The sequence below is a fragment of the Anomaloglossus baeobatrachus genome, chromosome 7 (assembly GCF_048569485.1).
Source record: "Anomaloglossus baeobatrachus isolate aAnoBae1 chromosome 7, aAnoBae1.hap1, whole genome shotgun sequence".
In the NCBI taxonomy this organism is placed as follows: domain Eukaryota; kingdom Metazoa; phylum Chordata; class Amphibia; order Anura; family Aromobatidae; genus Anomaloglossus; species Anomaloglossus baeobatrachus.
This window is the reverse complement of record NC_134359.1, coordinates 257,622,008-257,634,082: the sequence shown is the minus strand read 5'-3', so window position 1 is coordinate 257,634,082 and position 12,075 is coordinate 257,622,008.

Below are 12,075 nucleotides of genomic sequence, written 5' to 3'. Positions count from 1 at the left end.
CTTCAGGTGGCAGGGTGAGTAGCCCGGGCGTAGCTGAGATGAACCAGGTGGGAACCAGGTGTCCTTCAGGCTGACTTTATGAGGGTGACTACTGACTCGCCTTCCTTAGCCCTTGGTGGTTTGGGGTGACCCCGACTTTGAGTCCCTATGGGGGTCACCCAGGGAAGATGCTCCAAGCCTCTCTCCCCTTCTTGTTTCGCCGTGTGCTTGTTCCCCGGACCAGGCCACTCCAGCCTCTTGCCTCCTATGACCTATGGGCCCTCACTGCGGTTACGTGGCTGCGGCTTTTGTAGTGTTGTGGTGTGGGCTTTAAGAGCCCCACACCGGCAGGTTTAGCAGAAGAAAGTTGAATCTATCCCCGCTTCGGGATCTGCCGCCCGGTTGGGCCTGGTGCTCTCTAGCAGTCTCCTTACTTCCCACTCCGTGCACTCTCTAGCTGAAGCTGGCTTTCAGGCAGCACTCCTAGTTGACCGTTCTCCCCCGTCTGTAGCCACTGCGCGGGCGCTGTTAGACAGCAACAGCCCCACAGGTCTGCTCCTCACTGAGCCCTATGGAGTTCTGCTCTAACCGACTCACTGGTGGGTTTTTCCATCTCTGCTCTTTCTGCTGACATCTCCTCAGTCCGAGCTCCAAGCTCTAACTAACTCCTCCTATCTCTCTTTTCTTCCCCACTTGTGTCTGCCTACGCCACCTAGCAACCAGACTCTCTTACCACACCCCTTGAGAGGAGATGGAAGCTCTCACCCCCCTCCACTATTCCAGTGAAGGCGTAGGCTCTGCCCCCTCCTGGGTTCCCCAGGGGTCCTCTCTTAGGTACATGTGTGAGGCCTGATCACTATGCGCCTGTGTTCCACACCCCTGTCAGCCTTCTGGATTACCTGTATTGTACTGTCCCCAGCATGGGTGCAGTACTCAGTGGTGCCTGACCAGGTCAGGGGCGCCACATTCCCCCTTAGTTATCACCAGCACGTCCTCGGGCTGCAAGACAACATTTTAAAATGCATAAAACATTAAAACATGTAAAACATTTTTAAAAGCACCAGGTATCAGACATCACCACCCTCCACCCACAAGTCCGTTAACCCACCCAAAACCCTCTCACGTTGGCCGCGGCTTCAGCCACTTCTGGCAGGATGTAGAGGCGGCTTTCATGGGCTGGTGGTTTCAGGGTATACCCGGCCTGGTGGATCCGCGCCGTCAGCCTCTTCTGGCGGGATGCAGAGGCGGCCTCCACAGTTGGTGCTGACCAGGTACCCTCTTTGTGGTGGTGAGCCAAGGCCCCATAAACAGGCGTGCTCTCTGGTCGCAGGTGAGCCAAGGCCCTTTTCTACGGACGGGCCCCCCTGGTTGCAGACGAGCCAAGCCCCTAAACAGGCTGGCCCTGGTGGTGGTGCCACTGGTGTAACTATTTACACTGCGAGAGTTTGTGGCTATAGCAAGTTCATAGCCTTAAGTTTATTTCTCACAATAGTTTTTGTGGGCGCATTTCTTAAACGTTGCAAAACAAAACTTTCAAAACTTTAACTTCTGTACTTCTTTTCTGTACTTTACTTTACTCTACTCCTCTTTTTCACTAGGGCGTGGGCATGTTGGGCACTGGCACCTGTGACTTTCTTGCTCTTTGTCTCTTTCTTCATCTGTGGTTGCCTCATCTATAGGTTCTGTGTCTTTCCTTTCTTGGTCTGCATCTGATTCCTTTTCTGTATCTGTTTCTTTATCTCTGTCTTGTCTTTCTTGTCTTTCTTGTCTTTCTTGTCTTTCTTGTCTTTCTTGTCTTTCTTGTCTTTCTTGTCTTTCTTGTCTTTCTTGTCTTTCTTGTCTTTCTTGTCTTTCTTGTTGCATGGGATGGCTGTAGGGTTTGTTGGGACATAGCGTTACGTCAAGTGCGTACAATCCCCTTTCACCTTGGTGCATGGTAAACTGTGCGGAATCTCCCATCTTTAGATTTCTGCAAGGGTGTCCTCTTGGCAGATGAGCGTTCACATCTCTGCGGTTTACAAATATCCCTTCTTTTATTCCTGGTGCCACAATGAAGCCATAACCACTTCTCAGATTAAAGTCTTCCACTACGCCATAACACAGGGGTCCTCTAGCCTGGCTTTTGGACTCTCTCAACAAACGCTTCTCCTTTAGGTCTCTGGCGGTGACTGCCCTCTGTTCAGGAGACTGTGGTGCTGGAGCAAACTGTGTTCTTCTGCGCCGTGTCTTGCGGGCTGGATCCATGCCTGTGGGCTCCCAGGTGAAGCTCTTAGGCAGCTCTTCTTCTGCAGAGGGGGTCAGGTCCTCCTCGTCCCAGCGGGCGTATGGCAGCATCTCTGGCTCCGAATACACATCTGCTGCTGGTGGCACTGGAGTCGGAGTCAACCCTTCTGCTTCCTGGCCTCCTCTCCCCCTTAGTTCTTCCTGGCACTCCAGCTGTGGCAGTGCCGGGGATGGCTGCTCTTCGGCCGGCCCAGGTGAGGGACTCCTTGGTGTAGCTGCTGCAGGAGTTAGCAGGAGACTCTTTGGGGTATGCGGAGGGGGTATGTACTGGCTCACCAACCATTGTGGAAATTTGGCCTCCAGGTCAGCCCTCATCTGCCAGTATTCTTCCTCCAGCGTGGGCTTCCTATCAGAGACCTCCGTGGATTGGGGAGCGGTATCAGCTCTGGCCTTGCAGGCCGGGGTAAATGGTATGTCTCTTTTATCTTGGCGGGCCGCGCCCTGTATGGCGGCGGCCTGGTCTTGGCGGGCCGGGCAGGGCATCGCTGCGGCGGCCTGGTCTGTGCGGGCCGGGCAGGGCATCGCTGCGGCGGCCTGGTCTGTGCGGGCCGGGCAGGGCATCGCTGCGGCGGCCTGGTCTGTGCGGGCCGGGCAGGGCATCGCTGCGGCGGCCTGGTCTGTGCGGGCCGGGCAGGGCATCGCTGCGGTGATCGGAGCTTGGCGGGCCGCACCCGGCGGGGCTGCGGCCTGGTTCAGCATATCACTTGCGGCGCGGACGAGCGTCGCTGCTGCGTTGGGGTCTTGGCGGGCTGGGTTCAGCAGGGTGGCAGCCTGGGTCAGCGTCACACCTGCAGCACGGATGAGCACTGCCGTGGTGGTCGGAGCCCTGCGGGACAGGCGGGGCATCGCTGCAGCGGCCTGGGCTTGGCGGGCTGCTTCTAGCGTGGCTGCGGCCTGGTCCAGCATCGCCGCGCCGGGCGCCTCTTCGGGGACCGCGGGCGTGGCTGCAGGGGTCGGGGCACTCGCGCTGGCCGGGGCATCACTTGACTCACCCACCGGTGGCAGCATCGGGGTCTGCGTCGTCGCCGCTCGGTCTGACATGCGTCGCGCGGCTCCCTCCTCGTAGGTCCGCACCGCCGCAGCCATCCCCAGGAACTCCGCGTACTCTTCTCTGACCTGCTCTATGACCCGGGTCTCCAGTCGATCACAGAACTGGGCCAGCTCCCGATACCACCAGGCAGCGGAGCCTGGTTCTGGGTTCCTGCTGTCAGACGCCATTCCTTCTGCGCCGTCTTCCGCACGATCTCCCAGCGGTGGCCTCGTCGCTGCCTCCTGTAGCAAGCTGTCCAGCTTCTGTTCTGCCTCTTTCAGCAGCTCCTCTCCCAGCAGCAGGCTTGTGGCTCCCCTTCTGCTCCGCCGTTTCTCGACGCTTCCACTCTCATAGCTGGCAAGCTCAGAACTCTCCAGAGGATCTCTGGGTAGCCACACCTCTTCGTGGGCGGTAACTTCTTCCAGCGCGGGCTGCTGTTGTTTTTCAGCGCGCTTTTCATGGTGGCAATATGGCGGCGCTTCCAATTTTTCAAGCGGACCGCCCAGGCACATGGTCACCTGTCTTAACAGGTCTAGTCCTTATCCTGTTCGTGACGCCAGATGTGAAGCCCCACAGGTGTAGTGTCGGTGTCGGTGCGTTACCTTCAGGGACTCCACGTTGCTGGATCTCCGTCACTGGTAGGAAATCTTCTGTTTTTGATCGTGACGCCACTCTCAGTATTGCGGCCAGTAGGGACCGCCACTGCAGGTTAGGGGTGCCTGGGGCTGATGGTGGGTGCAGTCGGATGTAGTAGCCTCCTGAGAGTGAGGCATGCCCCAGGGTCCAGTGTAGGTTTGTAGTACCACAAGTCGCAGAATGACCACACAGGCAGGAATGTCTTTCAGGGTTTTTACTCACTTCAGGTGGCAGGGTGAGTAGCCCGGGCGTAGCTGAGATGAACCAGGTGGGAACCAGGTGTCCTTCAGGCTGACTTTATGAGGGTGACTACTGACTCGCCTTCCTTAGCCCTTGGTGGTTTGGGGTGACCCCGACTTTGAGTCCCTATGGGGGTCACCCAGGGAAGATGCTCCAAGCCTCTCTCCCCTTCTTGTTTCGCCGTGTGCTTGTTCCCCGGACCAGGCCACTCCAGCCTCTTGCCTCCTATGACCTATGGGCCCTCACTGCGGTTACGTGGCTGCGGCTTTTGTAGTGTTGTGGTGTGGGCTTTAAGAGCCCCACACCGGCAGGTTTAGCAGAAGAAAGTTGAATCTATCCCCGCTTCGGGATCTGCCGCCCGGTTGGGCCTGGTGCTCTCTAGCAGTCTCCTTACTTCCCACTCCGTGCACTCTCTAGCTGAAGCTGGCTTTCAGGCAGCACTCCTAGTTGACCGTTCTCCCCCGTCTGTAGCCACTGCGCGGGCGCTGTTAGACAGCAACAGCCCCACAGGTCTGCTCCTCACTGAGCCCTATGGAGTTCTGCTCTAACCGACTCACTGGTGGGTTTTTCCATCTCTGCTCTTTCTGCTGACATCTCCTCAGTCCGAGCTCCAAGCTCTAACTAACTCCTCCTATCTCTCTTTTCTTCCCCACTTGTGTCTGCCTACGCCACCTAGCAACCAGACTCTCTTACCACACCCCTTGAGAGGAGATGGAAGCTCTCACCCCCTCCACTATTCCAGTGAAGGCGTAGGCTCTGCCCCCTCCTGGGTTCCCCAGGGGTCCTCTCTTAGGTACATGTGTGAGGCCTGATCACTATGCGCCTGTGTTCCACACCCCTGTCAGCCTTCTGGATTACCTGTATTGTACTGTCCCCAGCATGGGTGCAGTACTCAGTGGTGCCTGACCAGGTCAGGGGCGCCACAGCAGCATGTCAATTGTTTTTGCCATTTTGGCAGCGTTTTGGTATCATTGAATTCAATGATAATGATCAAAATGCATCCTAAATCAAATTTCTTGCGTTTTTCATGCGTTTTTGACATTATAGTGAGGTCATGACGTCTCCTTTCACACACATATCTAGCCCGACTATAAAAAAAGAGTTAAACTATAATTTTACGTTATTTTATACATAAATATTAAATCGCAATAATCTTTTTATTAATATTATCTATTATGTGTATGATTTAAAGCATGCATTTTTTTTATTTTTTTTTCCTTTTTCTCACAGTGTTTGAATGTTTAAACTTTATTTAGTAGTGTAGTTGTATTGAAAACGCAGCTGACTTTAAGCACAGAAAATGCATGTAAAACGCGGTCAAAACGCGGCAAAACCACTAGAAAAACGCATGCATATTTCCTGCGTTTTTGTGGTCAAAACCAAATTTGACATTGACAAATTCTGCCAGAGGATGCGTTCATTTCTGTATGGTCCTGGACGCAACGTGCGCACATGGCCTTAGGAGGATATCTGTTTGTGCAGGTAACTATTACTGTGCAGAATTATTAGGCAACTTAATAAAACTAAACATATTCCCATCTCACTTGATTATTTTCACCAGGTAAACCAATCTAACTGCACAAAATTTAGAAATAAACATTTATGTCATGCAAAACAAAACCCCAAAAAATTAGTGACCAATATAGCCACCTTTCTTTATGATGACGCTCAGCAGCCGACCACCCATAGATTCTGTCAGTTGATTGATCTGTTTATGACCAACATTGCGTGCAGCAGCCACCACAGCCTCCCAGACAATGTTCCCAGAGGTGGGCTGTTTTCCCTCCCTGTAGATCTCACATTTTATGAGGGACCACAGGTTCTCTATGGGGTTCAGATCAGGTGAACAAGGGGGCCATGTCATTATTTTTTCATCTTTTAGACCTTTACTGGCCAGCCTCGCTGTGGAGTAGTTGGATGCATGTGATGGAGCATTGTCCTGCATGACAATCATGTTTTTCTTGAACGATACTGACTTCTTCCTGTGTCACTGCTTGAAGAAGTTGTCTTCCAGAAACTGGCAGTAGGTCTGGGAGTTGAGCTTCATTTCATCCTCAACCCGAAAAGGTGCCACAAGTTCATCTTTGATGACACCCGCCCATACCAGTCCCCACCTCCACCTTGCTGGCGTCTGAGTCGGAGTGGCGCTCTCTGCCCTTTACTGATCCAGCCTCTGCCCATCCATCTGCCCATCAAGAGTCACTCTCATTTCATCAGTCCATAAAACCTTTGAAAAATCAGTCTTAAGATATTTCTTGGCCCAGTCTTGACATTTTATCTTATGTTTCTTGTTCAAAGGTGGTGGTTTTTCAGCCTTCCTTACCTTGGCCATGTCCCTGAGTATGGCACGCCTTGTGCTTTTTGATACTCCAGTAACGTTGCAGCTCTGAAATATGGCCACACTGGTGGCAAATGTCATCTTGGCAGCTTCATGCTTGATTTTCCTCAATTCATGGGCAGTTATTTTGCGCCTTTTTTGCCCAATACGCTTATATATTATTATATTATATATGTGAGTGTGTGTTTGTGTGTGTATATATGAGTATATGTGTGCATATGAGTGTGTGTATATATATGAATGTGTGTGTGTGTTCGTATATATACATATATATACTGTATATACATATAATATATGAGTGTGTGTATATATATATATATATATATATATATATATATATATATAAAATTATATATGAGTGTGTATATGTGTGTGTATACAGTATATATGAGTATATGTGTGTATATGAGTGTACATATGTATGCATGAGTGTATATGCATGTGTGGGTATATACTGTACATTTGAGGGTGTGTGTGTGTGTGTGTGTGTGTTCGTGTATATATGTGTGTGTGTGTGTGTGTGTATATATATATATATATATATATATACAGTATATATTATATCTAATATATAAAGCTCAGTGTATGTGTGTGTGTGTGTGTATGTCCGCTAAAGGAATCTGCACTGTCGCATTTACAATCACGAAATTTTGCACAGACACCCCATGTGACTCAGGGAACGTCATAGACTATGTTTTGGCGGGAAAATTTAACCCCGTGCATTCCAGTTGCGCTACAAAATCCTACAGCCATTAAACTGAATGGAGCTGGGAGCTATAGGCTATAAATAACAACTGTCAGTGGTTGCTATAGGAACAAAATAAACTGCTAGTATAAGATAGGATAGACGGATATAGAGAGACAGAAAAAGACAGACAGACATAGAGACAGCCCTGGAAAGAGACAGCCAGGCAAAGAGACAGCCGGGCAAAGAGACAGCCCGGCAAAGAGACAGCCCTGGAAAAGAGACAGCCCTGGAAAAGAGACAGCCCTGGAAAAGAGACAGACCGGGAAAAGAGACAGACCGGGAAAAGAGACAGCCCGGGAAAAGAGACAGCCCTGGAAAAGAGACAGCCCCGGAAAGAGACAGACGGGCAAAGAGACAGCCCGGGAAAAGAGACAGCCCAGGAAAAGAGACAATCCGGGAAAAGAGACAGACCGGGAAAGAGACAGCCCAGGAAAGAGACAGCCCGGGAAAGAGACAGCCGGGCAAAGAGACAGCCAGGGAAAGAGACAACCCGGGAAAAGAGACAGCCCGGGCAAAGAGACAGCCCGGGAAAAGAGACAGCCCGGAAAAGAGACAGCCTGGAAAAGAGACAGCCGGGCAAAGAGACATCAGGGCACAGAGACAGATGCCCAAAGAGACAGCCCGGCAAAAAGACAGCCCTGGAAAAGAGACAGCCCGGGAAAAGAGACAGCCCGGAGAAAGAGACAGCCTAGGGAAAGAGACCGCCTAGGGAAAGAGACAGCCAGGGGAAAGAGACAGCCCGGGGAAAGAGACAGCCCGGGAAAAGAGACAGCCCGGGAAAAGAGCCCGGAAAAGAGCCCGGAAAAGAGACAGCCCGGCAAAGAGACAGCCCTGGAAAGAGACAGCCAGGCAAAGAGACAGCCGGGCAAAGAGACAGCCCGGCAAAGAGACAGCCCTGGAAAAGAGACAGCCCTGGAAAAGAGACAGCCCTGGAAAAGAGACAGACCGGGAAAAGAGACAGACCGGGAAAAGAGACAGCCCGGGAAAAGAGACAGCCCTGGAAAAGAGACAGCCCCGGAAAGAGACAGACGGGCAAAGAGACAGACGGACAAAGAGACAGACGGATAAAGAGATAGCCCAGGAAAGAGACAGCCCAGGAAAAGAGACAACCCGGGAAAAGAGACAGCCCCGAAAAAGAGACAGCCCGGGAAAGAGACAGCCCAGGAAAGAGACAGCCCGGGAAAGAGACAGCCGGGCAAAGAGACAGCCAGGGAAAGAGACAACCCGGGAAAAGAGACAGCCCGGGCAAAGAGACAGCCCGGGAAAAGAGACAGCCCGGAAAAGAGACAGCCGGGCAAAGAGACAGCCGGGAAAAGAGACAGATGCCCAAAGAGACAGCCCGGCAAAAAGACAGCCCTGGAAAAGAGACAGCCCGGGAAAAGAGACAGCCCGGGAAAAGAGACAGCCCGGAGAAAGAGACAGCCTAGGGAAAGAGACAGCCTAGCGAAAGAGACAGCCAGGGGAAAGAGACAGCCCGGGGAAAGAGACAGCCCGGGAAAAGAGCCCGGAAAAGAGCCCGGAAAAGAGACAGCCCGGCAAAGAGACAGCCCTGGAAAAGAGACAGCCCGGGAAAAGAGACAGCCCGGGAAAAGAGACAGCCCGGAGAAAGAGACAGTCTAGGGAAAGAGACAGCCTAGGGAAAGAGACAGCCAGGGGAAAGAGACAGCCCAGGGAAAGAGACAGCCCGGGAAAAGAGACAGCCCGGGAAAAGAGCCCGGAAAAGAGACAGCCCGGAAAAGAGACAGCCCGGGAAAGAGACAGCCCGAGAAAGAGACAGCCCGGGAAAGAGACAGCCCCGGAAAGAGACAGCCCGGGAAAGAGACAGCCCAGGAAAGAGAGAGCCCCGGAAAGAGACAGCCCCGGAAAAGAGACAGCCCCGGAAAAGAGACAGCCCCGGAAAAGAGACAGCCCCGGGAAAGAGACAGCCCCAGGAAAGAGACAGTCCCGGGAAAGAGACAGCCGGGCAAAGAGACAGCCGGGCAAAGAGACAGAGAGAGAGAGACACAGACAGATACAGAGATTGAGACAGATAAACTGATGCAAATACAGAGAGATAGAAACAGACAGACAAGGAAAGAGACAGACAGCGGCACACAGACAGAGACTGGGAGAGAGATAGAGACACAGTTACTATCCCGGGCAACGCCCAGGTACTACAGCTAGTGTATATATATATATATATATATATATATATGTTTGACTGTTTTTTTTTGTATGAATGAATATGTATCTGTGTACATGTGTGTATGTATATGCCTGTGTGTCTATGTATTTGTGCTTGTCTGTGCATGTGTCTGTATTCTGTGTGCATGTATGTGCCTATGTTTGTGTGTTAACGTACATATACACCATGTATGTACCGCCCCTGCAGCGGATCGAACCGCTGGGATCCGGGGGTGATGATTACTCGTGGCTTAAGGTCTCCGGACCCGGGGGCTAGGGGCCACACTCAAATGAAAAAGGGGATTATTTACATGGGATTGGTATAGTTCGTGACGCCACCCGAGGTGTACGGTAATTGGGAGTACCGCCACTGCCATTGGGAGAGCCCGGGGTGATGGAGTGGGGCAGTAAGATGACGTTACCCTCCACGGGTAGGGGTAGACCCCGGGACTCTGGATGGTGATGCAGGGGTGCAGTGCAGGGGTCAGTCGGGTAATCACTCAGCAATGAAGCAAACGCTGACAACAGGGTAAACCAAGTCTCTGACTGTCGCTGTCTTCTGAGGGGAGCTCGTCCTGGTCTCATCCCCTGCAGCACTGCCTGGTGGTCCGTAACCTGCCTTCTGGCACCAATTTAGATTGTCCGTTGTGGCCCTGTAGCTTGGAGCTTTCCGGGCACCACTCCCTACTGTGGCTAAGTGAAAGAGCCTGCTCTCAGAAGCTCATGCTTGGAATTTCAGTGGGCCACTTGCTAGGAATGCCCTATCCCCCTCGTTGCACTATTGCCCCTGATCTTTTAGTTTCGTGAGAACAGTCTATAAAAGCCCTGTCCTCCGCAGGTTATTTCCCGGGCCACCTGAAGCTTCTCCCAGACCTAGGGTCCGTGTACCCCGATGTGCCTTCGGTCCCGGACCGGTGATAGGACCAGGCTGCTGACCGTCCTCCTTGACAAGTTCCAGGCACCTAGCCTCAATCCCCTGCGACTGGGGGTCCGACTCCTCTAGGTTCAGACCACCGTCTGCAACCTAGTCTGCTTCTCCCCTGGGAGCTACAACTCCCAGCTTCCTCAGAGCTCCTCACAGCTCGAGGGCTACCACTCAACTGACTTGACATCTCCCACCTCCCTGTCTGACCCCTAGATGGGCGGCCCTATTCCTGCTTAAGCAGCCCACTGGTGTGCCTGACAGGTGTGGTGCAAGGTGTATCTAGGATTTGTGAATGCTGGTGGAGGCAGTACTGTAGGATGGAGACCCAGAACCATGGGGGTTTGAGTCCTGCACGGGGAGGGCAGATTGTGCAGAACCCTGTGACGACCTGAATAGTCCAGGGCGTCACACATACACTCCACATACACACACCACATACAGTGTGGGCAGGCTTGTGCCTGTGTCTACATATGTGTGCGTGTATTTGCATGTGTTTTCTCTTCTACATGTCTACATATGTTTGTGTATATCCGTGTGTGTGTATGTGTCTGGCTGCATTCTTGTGTATGTTTGCGTTCATTTGCGTGTCTATGTGAATATGTATGTAAATTTTTCTGCATGTGTGCATATCTGTATGCCTGCCTATATGCACATGTTTGTGTGTGTGTCAGAATGTCTGTAGATTTGTCTGTGTGTCTACTAGAGATGAGCGAAGCGGTCGTGGTTCGGCTCGAGTTCGGTTCGTCGAACGGAGGTCTCGTTCGAGTTCAGTTCGTCGAACGTTCGACGAACCGAGCTCGAACCGCATAGGAAACCATGGCAGGCATTCAGAAATACATAAAAACACCTAGAAAACACCCTCAAAGGTGTCCAAAAGGTGACAAACAACTCACAACACAACACAAACACATGGGAAAGTGACAAGGACATATACTCATGCGAAAACAAAACAGCTGGACAAGGAAAAAGAGGAGGACACACAGATATAGGCATGGCACGCCCTTCTAAAATCATGTAAAACACCTCAAGGTGACTCCAAGCGGAGTATCCCTTTTTTCCAAAAATTGGGGCCCACACACACCCACCCATTCAGTGGCAGCAGTTGTGCCCTAGTTGTACACTTCACAGCTAGATTTACATCAAGCACATTCAAAAATACGCCATACTTAACCATCCCCAGGATGACACCGGGGTAGGTAGCAAAGTCTTTCCTGATCCCAGCTCTGTTCATCTTGGCTCCTTTTAAAAAACACGGCAAGCAAGGGTTACTCCAAGCGGAGTCTCCCTCAAAAATATGCCATTCTTAACCGTCCCCAGGATGACACCGGGGTAGGTAGCAAAGTCTTTGTTGAACCATGACTTGGTCATCTTGGCTCCTTTTAAAAAACACAGCAAGCAAGGGTTACTCCAAGCGGAGTCTCCCTTTTTTCCAAAAATTGGGCCACACAGACACCCCATCAGTGGCAGCACTTGTGCCCTAGTTGCAAACAGGATGTTTTGATTTGCATCAAGCACATTCCAAATCCACAAGCATTTACTCTCCCCAGGATGACACAGGGGTAGTAAATTCCTTGTGGATCCATGACTTGTTCATTTTGATGAACGTCAGTCTGTCCACATTGTCACTGGACAGACGCGTGCGCTTATCTGTCAGCACACACCCAGCAGCACTGAAGACACGTTCAGAGACAACGCTTGCAGCTGGACACGACAAAATCTCCAAAGCGTAACTG